At 42.2% G+C, this 14,324-nt stretch overlaps 1 pseudogene; it reads left to right on the forward strand.

The window, feature by feature from the left end:
* Nucleotides 1-8,293: 8,293 nt before the first annotated feature.
* On the forward strand, nucleotides 8,294-9,247 carry LOC114230160 (ferritin light chain-like; annotated as a pseudogene).
* Nucleotides 9,248-14,324: the final 5,077 nt, after the last annotated feature.

Consider the following 14,324-nt stretch of genomic DNA (forward strand, 5'->3'; position numbering starts at 1 on the left):
AGTCTATATATATAAAAGTCTAAGCGACCCAACGACCAGTTGACCAGTCACTATGATGTGCACTGACCACCAGGGGGCAGACACTCAATGCAGGCGTTTTCCCCTGGTGGTCCGTGCGCTCCCATAGCGGGAGTGCCGCTAAGCTGACGGACCCGTCCCTGCGGCCCACCAGCCTAGCAGCAGCCACTCACTCCCTCAGTAGTCCTGTAGGTCCAATCTCCAGAGAACGGGCCAGGCACTAATGGTCCGGTGCCACTGACAGGATCCCGACAGCATTGCAGGCCTCCTGGAAGTCAGTCAGCCTTGGGCACCACCACTGCTTCCCCTCCGTAGATGCTCCCCAAGGAAGAAACGATATAAAAGCGGCCACCAGGTGGATCCCGACAACCTGTGCAAACGTCAGCGGACGAATCCAGATCCTGGGCCGGCAAGGGAGTCCCACCGCCTGCCTCCCCACCCCTCGGGTCGGGAGCCAGACACAGGTGTTACAGCTGGAGAGTGCCACTGCTGTGGCGCGAGACTCTTCCAATCAGAACTGACTGGGCACGAGCCTGCAGCAGGTGCAGTGAGGACATGAGCGGGAGTAGCAGGTAGGAGCAGCTGGCAGCGTTGGACTGCCGGTTTTGGCCTGATCTCCACAGATCACCCCAAGGGACCCCACCCGTGCACGAATTTGTAAAGAAGACAGATCTCTAGCCACTGGATAACGGAAGTAGTAGAAAGGGAATACATTCATACGTAATCAACTGGATTTTTAAGACTAATTGGTACAATATTCTCCAACTTCTTTCAATTTAAAAGTTTATTGATCATGCTTATAGCTGAACTACCATTTGTCTTCTTAAAATTCCTGGGTCATACATCCCTTTTCCCAGTACTTTGTAACATTACTATGCTGTATTCAAAAATTGGATTGTCTGAGCAAAAAAAAAAAAAAAAAAAGTTATTCTAAACAAAGGTGTTTGCCTAAACTAAGTTCTACCAGTAAAATGAAATAGAGTAGTGATATTCAATTATAATATTCAGAGAGTTGCAGCTTCCCTGGTCCTTCATCTGTATTTGTTAGCAGCAGATGGGTGGTAACAGATCTTAAAGAACATTTCCAAGACCCTGAGAGTCAAAGCAACATGCCTCCTCTGACCAAAGCTAACAGGATCTTCTAAGAATGAAGGTGCATAGACGAAGGCTCTGGGTCTTACTAAAGTAAACTTGGGCTTATGACAACTATTGTATTGATTGGAATTAATGTGGAAAATGAAAAGTCTATCTTATTGTTTTATTATAGCTCCTATATTTTGTTGAAAATTTTTGGTACATTATCCTGAGCATATCTTGGATGGTATTCATATATTATGCCAATCACTATACTAGTACATAAATTATCTCAAATAAATACTTAAAACAATTGGGAAACAGGCATTGTTCTTCCCAGGAAGATCTGAAAGGAGGAAGAAACTGAAATATAACATGGGTCTTGCTTTCTGTTGGCTGGTTTTGGTGGGCAGGAATGTTCCACAGAGAAATAGACCACTAGTGTAATAAGGATTTTAGTAGTGACTTTATTGAGTGATTTATATATTAGCTAAGTAGAAAAGAATGTACGTGTTATAAAAGACATTGCAGTTCAATGCTAACATTTTGTTCTTTAGAATTACTTTGCATATTTTAGCTATTTAGGAATGGGGAGAGGAGAATTCCACCATTAACCCAGATTTATTTTGCACACATGCCTATGTGTTTCCAGCTCCCTGTGTTACTGCTACTCCATGCAGCTATATCTCAGATATAATTATTCTTACTATTATTTAAACTGCAAACACCAGTAACATTGCGATCAGGCCGGTAACATTGCATCATTCCAGAGTCTCAATAACTTATGGAGAAGAGCTAATAGTACTCACAAGAGGATGGTTTCACACTGGGAAAGTGTTAGATAAAACTGTGCAATTTGCTAAAATCAATATGCTATCTTTATTATACCTTATGAGCCAAATATAACACTTTAAATTGCTTTAATTTGGAGCTGTTCAGTTTTACTATTAAAAAGAAGCCTAAACTTTTATGTATTTTGTAAAGAAAAGATAACTCCCTAATTTTTTAGTAATTAATTATAATTACATGCAACACACTGTGGTATCATTCCCTTCTTTGAAGACTTAGAGATACAGGTAGACTTTTCAGAGCAGAAAGCCCCCAAGGGATCAGCTTGGTAACAGCCTAGAGGTGGGGAGTTGGGCTACGCTCAGGGGGGTGGCAAAAAAACCACTTTATGGCAGGAACTGAAGCTCCAGGGCAGAGCTAAAGATAAAACTGGGAAGACAGGTTGGGCTCAAATTGTGGAAGTCTTTGAATGAAGAAACTGCATTTTATTTGGTAAGCAATAAGGAGTTATTAAAGTTTAAAGCAGGGTAGTGATATAATAGGGGCAGGTCTCAACCCCTTGGAAATAAAAATCTGAGACATCAGAAAGACACAGAAACTAAAAGTAGAACAGTCATGAAGGAAGTAATTGCATATTAATAAATGTGTCACAAATAGGATGTTCTAAAAACAAATGCCTACCATACCTTAATCAATAAAGAAATTTAAAAAAAATAAAAATAAAAACAAATGCCTCCTGTCCTAAAGACCCAGGTCACTCACACTTAATGAGGTGGTATGACTGCTGCCAAATCTCCACTTAAAACACTTGGGGGAACTATATTAATCATGCACCATTCTCTCCACTCCTACCACCTTACAAGCAGTCTTAGTATGAGTTTATTTTATTTTTTAATGTTTAACAGCTCTGGCCAGTGTGGATCAGTTGGTTGGGTACAGTCCCATATACCACAGGATTGCCTTTTCAGTCCTCCTCCCCAACCCCCACCCTCCCACCACTCTCACCCCTGGTCAGGGCCATGGCCAGGTTGCTGACTCGATCATCTGTAGGAGGTGTGCAGGTGGCAGCAATGGATGTTTTGCTCTCACATTGATGATTCTCTCTCCCTCTCTCTCTCTAAAAATCAATTTAAAAGATCTTTTAAATGGTTAGCAAGAAACATAAACCTGAAGTCTGCTAACTGCCAAAGATACATTTATTTAATTGATGTACTGTCAATAGCTGCTCTCAAACTATCACAATAAAGTTGAATAGTTGCAACAGAGACCATATGGCCCACAACACCTAACATTTATACTGTCTAGCTCTTTAGTTTGCTGACCTCTGCACTAGACGACACTGTGCTCCTAGTGGGGGTCTTCATTATAAATCTCTGAACCATCACTCTAGAAATGCCTGGAAGCTTCTTGTTGGTTTCTTCCTGCCCCTGTAGCTTACCACTACCTTTTTTCATTTCTCTATTCTAATGCAGCAGCTAGAATTACACTGTTCCAGAGAAGATCTGCCATTTCGCCAGCTAGGATTGGCCAGTGGACACTGCAGCTACCATGATTACTTTGTGAACGTAAGTCAAAATGTGGAAAGTATGTCTAGGTGAAGTAGTGAAACATCTTGTACAATTTGACAGAATTAGAAAATAGATTGTCTATGCCCTTTTCCACATAATTCCCTTTCACTTCCCATTTTACACTGCTTCATAAGAACTTTACTTCATAAACATATAATAGCAAAGTCTTTAATGAAATTTCTGAAGATGAATAATAGGCCTGGACAATGGTAATAATTACGTTTCCTCCCTTCTCATCTAATTACAAAAAAATATAAAGAAATATGTGGTCAAGAGACTTGTAATTTTGTCATTGGTGGCTAGTAAGTATCCCGCTGAAATCAATGTTTTATTATGGAGCCCTGTTTTCTCTCCCTGAAAAATGAAGTAAGCCAAGTACTCTCATTAAGCCTAAGCTGACAGTGCACAATCATTGATAACCTCTTACTAACTGTATTTCATAATTTTGTACTAAAAGGTCATCTTTATTAATTTCTTTGCATGTTCAAAAATGAAAGATATACAGAATGAGAATTTTTTCAACAATGTCAGAAAGTCAGTGGAAAAAATATCCCTTTTCTTAATGTCTTCACATTATCAGTGTTGTGTGCTTCAGTTTAAAACTATAATCTGGCCCTAGCTGGTTTGGCTCAGTGGATAGAGTGTCAGCCTGCAGACTGAAGTGTCCCAGGTTCAATTTCAGCCAAGGGCACATGCCCAGGTTGCAGGCTCAATTCCCAGTGGGGGGCGTACAGGCAGATGATCAAAGATTCTCATCATTGATGTTTCTCTCTTTCTCCCTCTCCCTTTCTCACTGAAATCAATAAAAATAAACTCATTTAAAATTATAATTTGAATAAATATAATGTAAAGCAAGCAGAATGACAGTCAAAGTGTGGTAAAATGCAAGAGCAACAGAACATATTTTTGGGACACTCAGACACAGTAAAAATATGAAAAAAAGATTTTTAGTTACTGTTTTAGTGTATTTAGTTTCTTAAGAACTTTCAAATATACTAAAAGGCAAAACTTAAGCCAATGCATTTCATTGAACTCTTCAAGCAAAGAGCTACAGCTAGATTACCTTGATTTGCAGAGAGCTGTCACCTAACACCATTTATTGCATGCTTCACTCTTTCACAGCACTGTGGATCTGTGTACAGGCTCAAGAGATCAAATGGACTCCTTGCTACCACTGGGATCTACAGCTAGAGACCCAAGAAGAAAGGCTGTGTTGCCAAAGATGGTAAGGTCAACATATATTTAAAAATAAAATGTTTTCACTCAGAAAGCAAATAACTCAAAAAGTTGTTAAGTATGTCAGCTGTTAAAAGAGAACAATTAAGTATGTTAGATGTTTCAAGAGAAAACTAATCTGTTAGTTATTTTCTCTGGTATGTGACAGCCTTAATTCAAAGGATGATAATGTCTAACTGCTATGCTCCAGAATTTGTATAGCCCATAATACATTTTTCCCCTAAAACATTTTGATTAATAATCTTTCACATCCAAAGGCATATAGGTAGAGTGGAAAGAAAACGGGCATTGAAGATAAACAAATAGGGTAACTGGAGAAGTAACTTGGCCTTTGTCCACCTGAATTTTCTCACCTGGAATTATGAACACCTCACAGAATCATTGTAAGAACTGGAGAGCATATTTAAATCAAGCAGCTATTTATATTATATTATATTATATTATATTATATTATATTATATTATTTATCTATTTTTTTGGCCTTCTAAACAATTCAGTTGGGTAGGAGGGTAGGTATTATTTCTTTTTCTGTGAGTGCCATGTGTCAGTTCAGGAACAGAGTCAGGAAAACAATGCATTGTCCCACAGCTTGCTCTGGGTTCTTTCTGCTTTAACAGTATGATAAAGTTATTAGATTGACTGCAAACTAGACCAGTGGTGCCAACCTTTCAGACCTCATGGACCACTACTGGTCCACTGATTGGCGACTGCTGAACTAGACTGTAGCCAATGCAATGGAGCTCTGGTATGAAGGTTTTCACTGAATCACTCATGAGGTCACAAAATGGTCCTCTGTTATTATTGTGTCAAAACTTGTGATCTGTAGAGAGGCAGGAAAAATTTCAGCCAAATACTGATACTACCCCTGAGAATATCAAAGGTGAAAGATTAGTATAGCCAGTACTAGGAAGGGTGGAGGCAGGTCACCAATGGCTGAAATAAATATGAGGTCTGTGTCAGTAGGGGATTCAATCATAAAGTTGTACTTTAGAAAAAGTAAGTAAAACCAAATGTCAAAATGCACTCTGAGAACAAGGCAGCCGGGGTTGATGAACATGCACTAAGAAGACTGTTCTATAGATGCAGAAATAAAATTGCTCACAAAGCAAAATGCTCTGCTAGAGGCAGAGTTTCTTTAGCAGATTCATTCTCTCAGACCTAGAATATTGTCTGTGCTCATTAAAAAGGCATTTGGTAGTCTATTAACTACTACTTAAGGCATTTTGACAGAGGAAATGCAATATAGGGGATTGGTCACCCAGCGATAAGAAGTAAGAAGCCAAAACGGGATGAAGAGTCAACCTAAAGAATAGCAATTGCAAAAAGACTGTCTCCCCTATGGCTGGAGACTCAACAGGAGAGATGGCATCACCAGAATGCAGAAGTGAAAGCCCTCCAGCAAGCTTGAGCCTCAGTGCAATTCACCCTGTAGAAGCTGAGCCCGTGAAGGGGCTGCCTTGTAGGAAATCGAGCCTCAGAGAGATGCAGCTGCTACTAGAACCACCACCTAGAGTAGAGTGTGAAGGAAAGAAATACTGAGTTGTCCCTCACTCCCCCCTTCTCTCCCCCTCCAGTGCTTCCCACTGGCCAAAGCTATCTTGAGGCCAGAAGACCAAGGAGACAAGGAAACAGCTTATATAGTTCCCCCAACTGCAATACAGAGCCCACAGGGAGAAACTGAGGGATGGGCTTAATGATTGACCAGCATGGATACTATGCTGAAATTTTCTGTACCCAGTGTTCTCTCCTCTTGCTCTCATCTCTGTGGCTAACAAGACCAGTAAATGTTTGCATTTCTTGGTCAATATCTGTTAGAAAGACTTAAATAATACATATTCCATACCTCTGAAATAATGGTCCATTAAAGTTCATTATTCATTACCTGAATTATTTAACTTGTTTTTCCTCAGTGAACGCAGCATAATGAAATTGGCAAAAATCATCTTTGTCTCACCTTTGTACACTGAGGGTCTAGCGCAGTGCTGCACTTAACATATTGAATCAAAGAGTGAACTTAAAGAATAAGCTATTGTACTTTGTTAAAGTTACTCAATGTAAATTCACAATGTTTCTCATAGTACCTATAAGGATATTATATTTGCTCACCTTGCAAAGATGTGTTTACTAACTATTGTTAAACAAATAAATACATTAAAGAACACTATGTCTTCCAAGATAAATTTCTAGTTTCTCCTTTTAAGAAATTGGCAAAGTTTTTATTCAATTTTCTCTATCAAGTACCTGCTTATCTCATCTAGAATTCTCTTAAGATCCAACCCCTTAGTTTTCTCTATTGAAATATAGCTTTGTCCAATTAGAGCCCTTATTTCTAATTGTACAAAAAATCAATAATTTTGTATGTTCAAATATTTACACTTATTTTAAACTAGAGGCCGGTGCATGAAATTTGTGCATGGGGGAGTGGGGGTGTCCTTCAACCCGGCCTGCACCCTCTCAAAATCCAGGACCCCTCGGGTAGGGTGCTAGGCATGGCTGGCGATCAGGGCCTATCAGCGCTTTCCTTCCCCCGACTGCCAACAGCTGGCCTCACTCCAGCCACTGCTTGCCATCTGTGCAGTGCTCCCCCTCCACCCTCGCCACCGATCGCCTCCCTCTGCGGGCGACAGGCTTGGGATGCAATCACCAGGCTGGTCTGGGCCTCCCTCTGTGGGGGATCAATAGCGGGACCCCCCAGATCGATCTCCCCACAGAAGGAGGCCCCACCCACCCGCCTCAGCACCACCAGTCAGGTAGCCTGGGCCTCTCTCTTTGAGGTGATTGATCGTGGGGCTCCACAATCTATCGCCGCCCACAGGGAGGCCCTGCTCACCCTGCTGGGGCTCCATGATTGATCACAGCGCAGAGGGAGGCCACAATTCCACAATTGATTGCCGGGCAGAGGATGGCCTGGGTCTTCCTCTGTGGGGCAATTGTGGGGCAATGGTGAGGCCTCTGGGCCCATGACCAATCGCAATGTGCCCACCTTGGCTGGCCTGGTGCCAGTGCGTGTGATAGCGTGGTTGTCCAGAAGGTTGTCTGGAAGGTCATCTGGATGGTCGTTCTGCTGTTCAGTCATTCGATTTGCATATTACGCTTTTATTATTATTGATACAGAAATAAACTAAGATTGGTGGATACATCAATATGTTGTGAAATATTTTGGCTGCCTGCTTGGCTAGCTATCCACCAACAGCTTATATCCCTGGCTTTAATCCGTACTCCCATTGTTCAGAGTACTCATTTTGCAACTGTGTATTTTCTGCTGAAGGCACCATTTTCTGCCTGGTACTTTCTGTGCTTTTTGGAAGAAGAGGGATTTTCCCAACAACCTCTCCTCCACTCACCATGGCAAAACATGCAGCCATGATATTTCTTAGAAATGGAAAATCACTCCAAATTCCCTGATAAAGGAAGGGGCTCCAGGCAGTGCACTCAGAGGTCCCAGATCTGTCTCTTGCTTCAACACTGTTTGGACATTACAGACCCAGGGATGCCCCTTCTTGCAGCCTCTGACCACTCTCCTGCGTCTCATCCAGTCACCGCCCATAAGGAGGCCCTGCCAATACACTGGGTTTTTTTCTACCTTAACTCCTTATTGCCGATCAACCATGAGCTCCCAGATTTGTCAGGATTATTCCACCAAGGTGGAGGCTGTGGTCAATTGCCTGGCCAACCTGCATCTGCGAGCCTCCTACACCTACCTGCCGGAAACTGAACATTGAGACACTGCAAGTTAAATGTGAAAAGGGAATCCGGAATGCTTTGGTCAATCTTAATCGCTCTGAATGGTCAGAGCTAGTCACTCATTGTTTAGTTGAGACATTGGTAGTTAAAGCAACTTTCACCTGTTAATCATATGTAAATGTTTGCTGATTGTCTATTGTTGGAATTTCCTGCCTAAAGGATATGGATGTATCTCAGAACCCCAATAAAAGGGATGGCAAAGGCCAGGGCAGTGGCAGTCCTCCCCCCAGAGGTGGACTCCAGCCTGGCCCCCCATTTACCCAAATTAACTCTTTTCCAGTCTCTTTTCATTTTGATTGCGGCCTTCTCTAGAAAACTGGACCTGAACGGGATCTCTGAAACACACGGGACATGACAAGGGATTCCACACCTACCTTTCTCTGGACTACTATTTTGACCGCGAGGATGTGGCTCTGGAGGGTGTGGGCCACTTCTTCCGTGAGTTGGCAGAGAAGCAGCAGGAGGGCGAGGAGCATCTCTTAAAGCTGCAAAACAAGCGAGGTGGCCGCATTCTCTTCCAAGACGTGCTGAAGCCTCCCAAGATGAGTGGGGCAAAACTCAGGATGCCACGGAAGCCACCCTGGCCTTGGAGAAGAACCTGAACCAGGCCCTTTTGGAGCTGCATTCCCTGGGTTCTACCCATGCAGACCCTCAGCTCTGTGACTTCCTGGAGAACCACTTCCTGGATGAGGAGGTGAAACTGATCAAAAAGTTGGGCGACCATCTGACTAACATCCGTAGGCTGGCTGCCGCCCCCCACCCTCCAGCCTGGGCTGGGCGAGTATCTCTTCCAAAGGCTCACCCTCAAGCACGACTAGGAGCCTTTGGAGCCCAGGGGCCTTTCAGAGGCCCCTCTGCATCCCCCTAGTGTCTCTGGCTTTTACCTGAGCCTCTTCCTGAAACTACTAGTCATTCTTTTAACCACCCTGGAGCCCTCTCTCATGCATTAGAACAAATGAAACAAAGCTTTTTGGAACCACACACACACACAAAAAAAGGGGGGGGGGCCTCCATTTGTAATACTTCACATTAAATGTCACAAAATCTTATATAGATTATCCAAGTATGCCATAGAAAATTAGCCTTAATATTCAGAATGACCTTTTGATAGACAAACATATAAAAGTTACACTGATTTGTTTAATACTACAATTCATGACTATAAAACAGGTTTTCATGGTATTCAACATCCTATATAATAAAAGCCTAATATGCAAATTGACCAAATGGTGGAACAACCAGTCGGTGGGGCGCGGGGCTGGTGCTGTCCCCCATTGGCCCATGGGTTGCCTCCCACAGTGGGAGGCCAGACTGCAGCTTAGGCCCACTCCCCGCAGGGACATCCCCCAAGGGCTCCTGGCCTGCGAGAGGGCACAGGCCGGGCTGAGGGACCTCCGAGTGCACAAATTTTTGTGCACCAGGCCTCTAGCTTCTATAAATAGTTACAGTATTAAACTTTTATACAATAGGATATTTTAAAATCATTTAAGTTTCCCATTTAACTTCTACTAAATAACAAATGAAGACTTTCAAAAAAGTATGTCGATACATACATAGTTGAATTTTATTATATGTGGGACTATTACACACTATATAATATTAAAAGATTGTCAGAGTTCAACACTAAGAAAAAGTTAAAGAAATGATTTAGACAACGTTCAATGGATATTCCAATGAGAATACCCACATATAAAAGCTAATTATTTTAGTCCTTTAATTGTATCTCATTCACTCTTATGAAAGAACAATCTGCAAACTATACAAAACAAGTAACATAAGCATCTTTTCCCCTTTGGTCTATCAATGACAAAAATCCTCCCCAAAAGTTCACACAATCTAGAGAACATGTGACATCCTGCCATGGTACTTGCAGCTGAGAGGTACCAGTGGTTTCTGCTATATGAGTCCTGTCTTCTCTTACAATGCTTGTCTCAAAAAGAAATGCCTGTTCCACTGGCAAAGGACGATGCTATGCTTGTGTGGTTGCCAGAGCATTTCAAAGAGGAGTATGTAGTTACAGGCAAGGTCAAAGAAGGCATGTGCTAATGGTGCCACCCCAGGTTTGTCAGGCATGGATGGTCTGTTGCCTCCACATTAACCAACAGGTTCACTTCCTTCTGGAAGACAGCAGGTAGGAAGCAGGACTCTGCCTGTTTCATTTTTGTTGAGGATGACAGCAGAGGCATCTATCTGGCTTTCAGGGCATCACAGGTAGTAATTCCAGCTTTTTGAGCTCAACCTCATTGTGCGGGCCCAACCCCAATATCAAGCAGAGGGGTCTTTACTGTAGAAGCTCCTCAGTGTGGAGGGACAGGCTCCAAGCCTGACTTGGTCTCTCCTGGGGATTCTGTGAGGTCCCTAATGCCCAGCTAGAAAATATTTTTCTGCCTGATCCGGCAGGAGTGGACTCTACTGAAACAGAAGCACCTGTGTGATATACTCAGCTTCTCAACTTTCTTAGTATCCTCTCTCTCTGCTATCATAAAATGCTACTTCTCCATTTGATCATTCATAACACCATACAAATTTGTTATTATACCTTCTATGTGCCCTGCCAGCACAGCCAAGGGTTCACAGCAAGCCTGAGGGAAGGCAGCAAAGGATGTAGAAAAAACAGACAAACAGAATAAGCTGGGTCTAGGTGGATCTCCTGTGCCTGGCTAAGGTCACAGAGAAAAGATCCAGAAGGCAAGCTGATGCTTTATTTTATAGTCAGAGGTAAACAAGGTAGTGGTCACCATAGTTACAATGTTCTTGTGAGTTTCACTTGTTTTGGCAGCATTTGCTGCACCTCCCACAGCCCATTAGCTACCTAGGAAGGATCTAGGGAGCATCATAAGGTCAAGCTTAATTATGCTAAGAGGGCTGTGCCCTCTAAGCTGGGACTTGTTCGTGGCTTTGCCAAGAGGTCAGTCCGAGGCTTATCCCTATAGCCGCTCCCTACACTTCTATACTACAAAAATAAAAATAAAAATAAAAGAGCCCTAGCTGGTTTGGTTCAGTGGATAGAGCATCGGCCTCCAGTCTGAAGGGTCCCAGATTCGATTCCAGTCAAGGGCACATGCCTGGGTTGTGGGCTAAATCCACAATAGGGAGCATGCAAGAGACAGCTGACCAATGATTCCCTCCCATCACTGATGTTTCTATCTCTCTCTCCCCCACTGCCTTCCCCTCTGAAATCAATAAAAATATATTTTAAAAAAAAGAAAAGAAAAAAAAATATATTTTTATTTCAAACCTCCCCCAGCTAACAACATCCCTTTTCTGCTTTCTTTTCTAACTATAGCTCTTAAAAAACTATATTCTCACTTCAGAATATTTTTTTCAATCCACTCCAACCTGGCTACCATCTCCCCATGTCACTGAAACTTCTCTGTGTAAGATGCTTACTTATGGCCTCCATATTGTTGAATTAAGTGGAGGTACCTCCCTATCATTTGACTTCTCACAATTGGACTCAGCTAGACTTTTTGTTGTTTTTTTAAAGTCTCTGCTCTTTAAAAAATGTGGGATTGTGTGACCACATTCTCCTAATTTATTTTAACCCCCTTGTGTAACCACATTCTCCCAATTTATTTTAACCCCCTTGAACTCTAGTTCCCAGGCTCTTGTTCTTGCTCCTCTTGGTTGTAGCCCTGGTTCCTCTTTGCTTCTCCTTATCCTCACACCCTAAATGACCTCATCCATTCTCAAGGCATTAAATTCCATCTTTATGTTGATAACTAGAGGTCCGGTGCACGAATTTCATACACGAGGGGGGTCCCCTCAGCCCAGCCTGCACCCTCTCCAATCCGGAACACCTTGGGGGATGTCCGACTGCTGATTTAGGCCCAATCCCCAAACCGGCAGTCGGACATCCCTCTCACAATCCTGGACCGCTGGCTCCTAATCACTCACCTGCCTGCCTGCCTGGTTGCCCCCCTCCCAGCCTAGTCACCCCTCACTGCCCCCCTGCCAGCCTTATTGCCCCCAACTGCCTCTGCCTTGCTGGCCTGGTTGCCCCACGCAGCCTGTTGTTCAGTTGTTTGGTCATCCCTCACTAACCCCCCTGCCGGCCTGGTCGCCCAACGCAGCCTGCTGTTCAGTCATTTGGTTGTCCCTCACTAACCCCCCTGCCGGCCTGATCGAAGGCAGCCATCTTGTGAGAGCATGAGGGTCAATTTGCATTTACCTCTTTATTATTTAGGAATTATATAGGATACCCAGATGCCCATATCCAGATCACAAATACAAGAGCCTAAATAATGCAAAATTTCTGTATCTAAAATAGATCCCTTGTTTTACCTCTCTCAGATAAGAATCATCTATCAAAACACATTTAGACTAGTTGTTCCCCTGCTAAAATTTAATCAATGACCTCCCACTGAACACAGAATAAAATCCAAAGCTCTTCTATGACCCAGCACCTACCTCCCCAACCACAGTGAGCTCCTTCAGCTCTTGGGAACATTAAGATGTTTCCTGCTTCCACCCTTTGCACAGGCTGTTCTCTCTGCCTGAGATGAACTTTCCTTCCTTTGGGGCCAAGAGGAAATTTCTCTTTGGAGAAATCTCTGATCACATATAATATTCATTCGAAACCGAGTTCCAAACAACTTTTTCTTTGCTGTACAGCCTCTCTGGGAGTTAGAGCCTATTTCTTGTTAGGTATAGCTTCCGAAGTTAAGTGCTCTTTGCACCCCAGCCATTTATTTCTTCTCTCTTCCTTAGTCCTTCCCTACCCCTGTCTGAGTCTTTCTTGCTGCCAAAATCTGCTCTCAAAGCAAACGTTATTACTCAGTATGATAGCTTATATCTTCCCTTTAAAAAAAAAGAAAAATCTTTTCTCTAAATGTGTTATTAAAGTGTCCTCCCATGTTAAATATTTGCGAAGAGTACTGTTTGGTTCCAGAACCCTTACCAACACCAGAAAAGTACACTGTTAGGATTCCTTTACTTCACTCCCCGCTATGCTATGTAAAATGTCAAGAGAAAGTTTTTATAAAGTGAGTCATATAACTTCCTCATGTTACCACAGTTTTCCTGAACTGATTAATGGAAATATAATTCTTAGACATTCTCAATTCATCTATGAGGCATGGAGTAGGCTAAAGTATATTCCAAAAACCAAACCTGCTCACAAACATGAGAACCAACATGCCATAGTATGGTCTAACCATTGAGCAAGCGGCATCCACATTAGAAGCAGACAAGCAATTCGCTTCTAAATAGGCACTAGGGCAAGAATAACCCATCAAAGGTCATCGATGAAGAGATTTCACTGTCTGACATTTGGATTGTTTGGTCATAAAATGAGCTATCCAAAAGACACAGCTAACAATATATTTTTAAGTTTATTTTTTAATTGTAAATTTTGTTAAATTCTGAAACCAATAAAATTAAGACTGAGGACCCAAGATCATAAAACAAATCTATGTGGAAAAATTTTAATATATATAAATTAAAGCAACAGCCAACTTTTCAGACACACAAAAGTCCAATGACTGTTCTTAGCTGCAGTGATATCTGAATGATTCCCACTGCCTTTAAAAATGTAGTTTTATACTTAGCCAAAACCAAAAAAACAATACTTGCATCCAAACCAATAAAAAAGCTGCTGTTACATGAATTTCTTCATCACATGTTATTCCTGTAACCTCATAAACGATTTGCACTGCCAGTTAGAACAAAGCAACAATCATCCGGAGGTTGACAATGCATTGGAATTGCATATTACGTCAGCTTTAATTAAGCCATAAGAATTTACTGCAGGGCTACTTGTATGCCATTTTTGAGACTAGCTTAGCAGAGAAAATCTCATTTGCTAGTAAAATTTAAAATTTTTCTTTTGCTAAAAGAATGAGGAATCTTTTTTCAAAAGTGACACACTGGACAGTAAGAGTCGGGTAACGAGCT

This window comes from Eptesicus fuscus, chromosome 10 (genome assembly GCF_027574615.1).
Source record: "Eptesicus fuscus isolate TK198812 chromosome 10, DD_ASM_mEF_20220401, whole genome shotgun sequence".
NCBI classification, from domain to species: domain Eukaryota; kingdom Metazoa; phylum Chordata; class Mammalia; order Chiroptera; family Vespertilionidae; genus Eptesicus; species Eptesicus fuscus.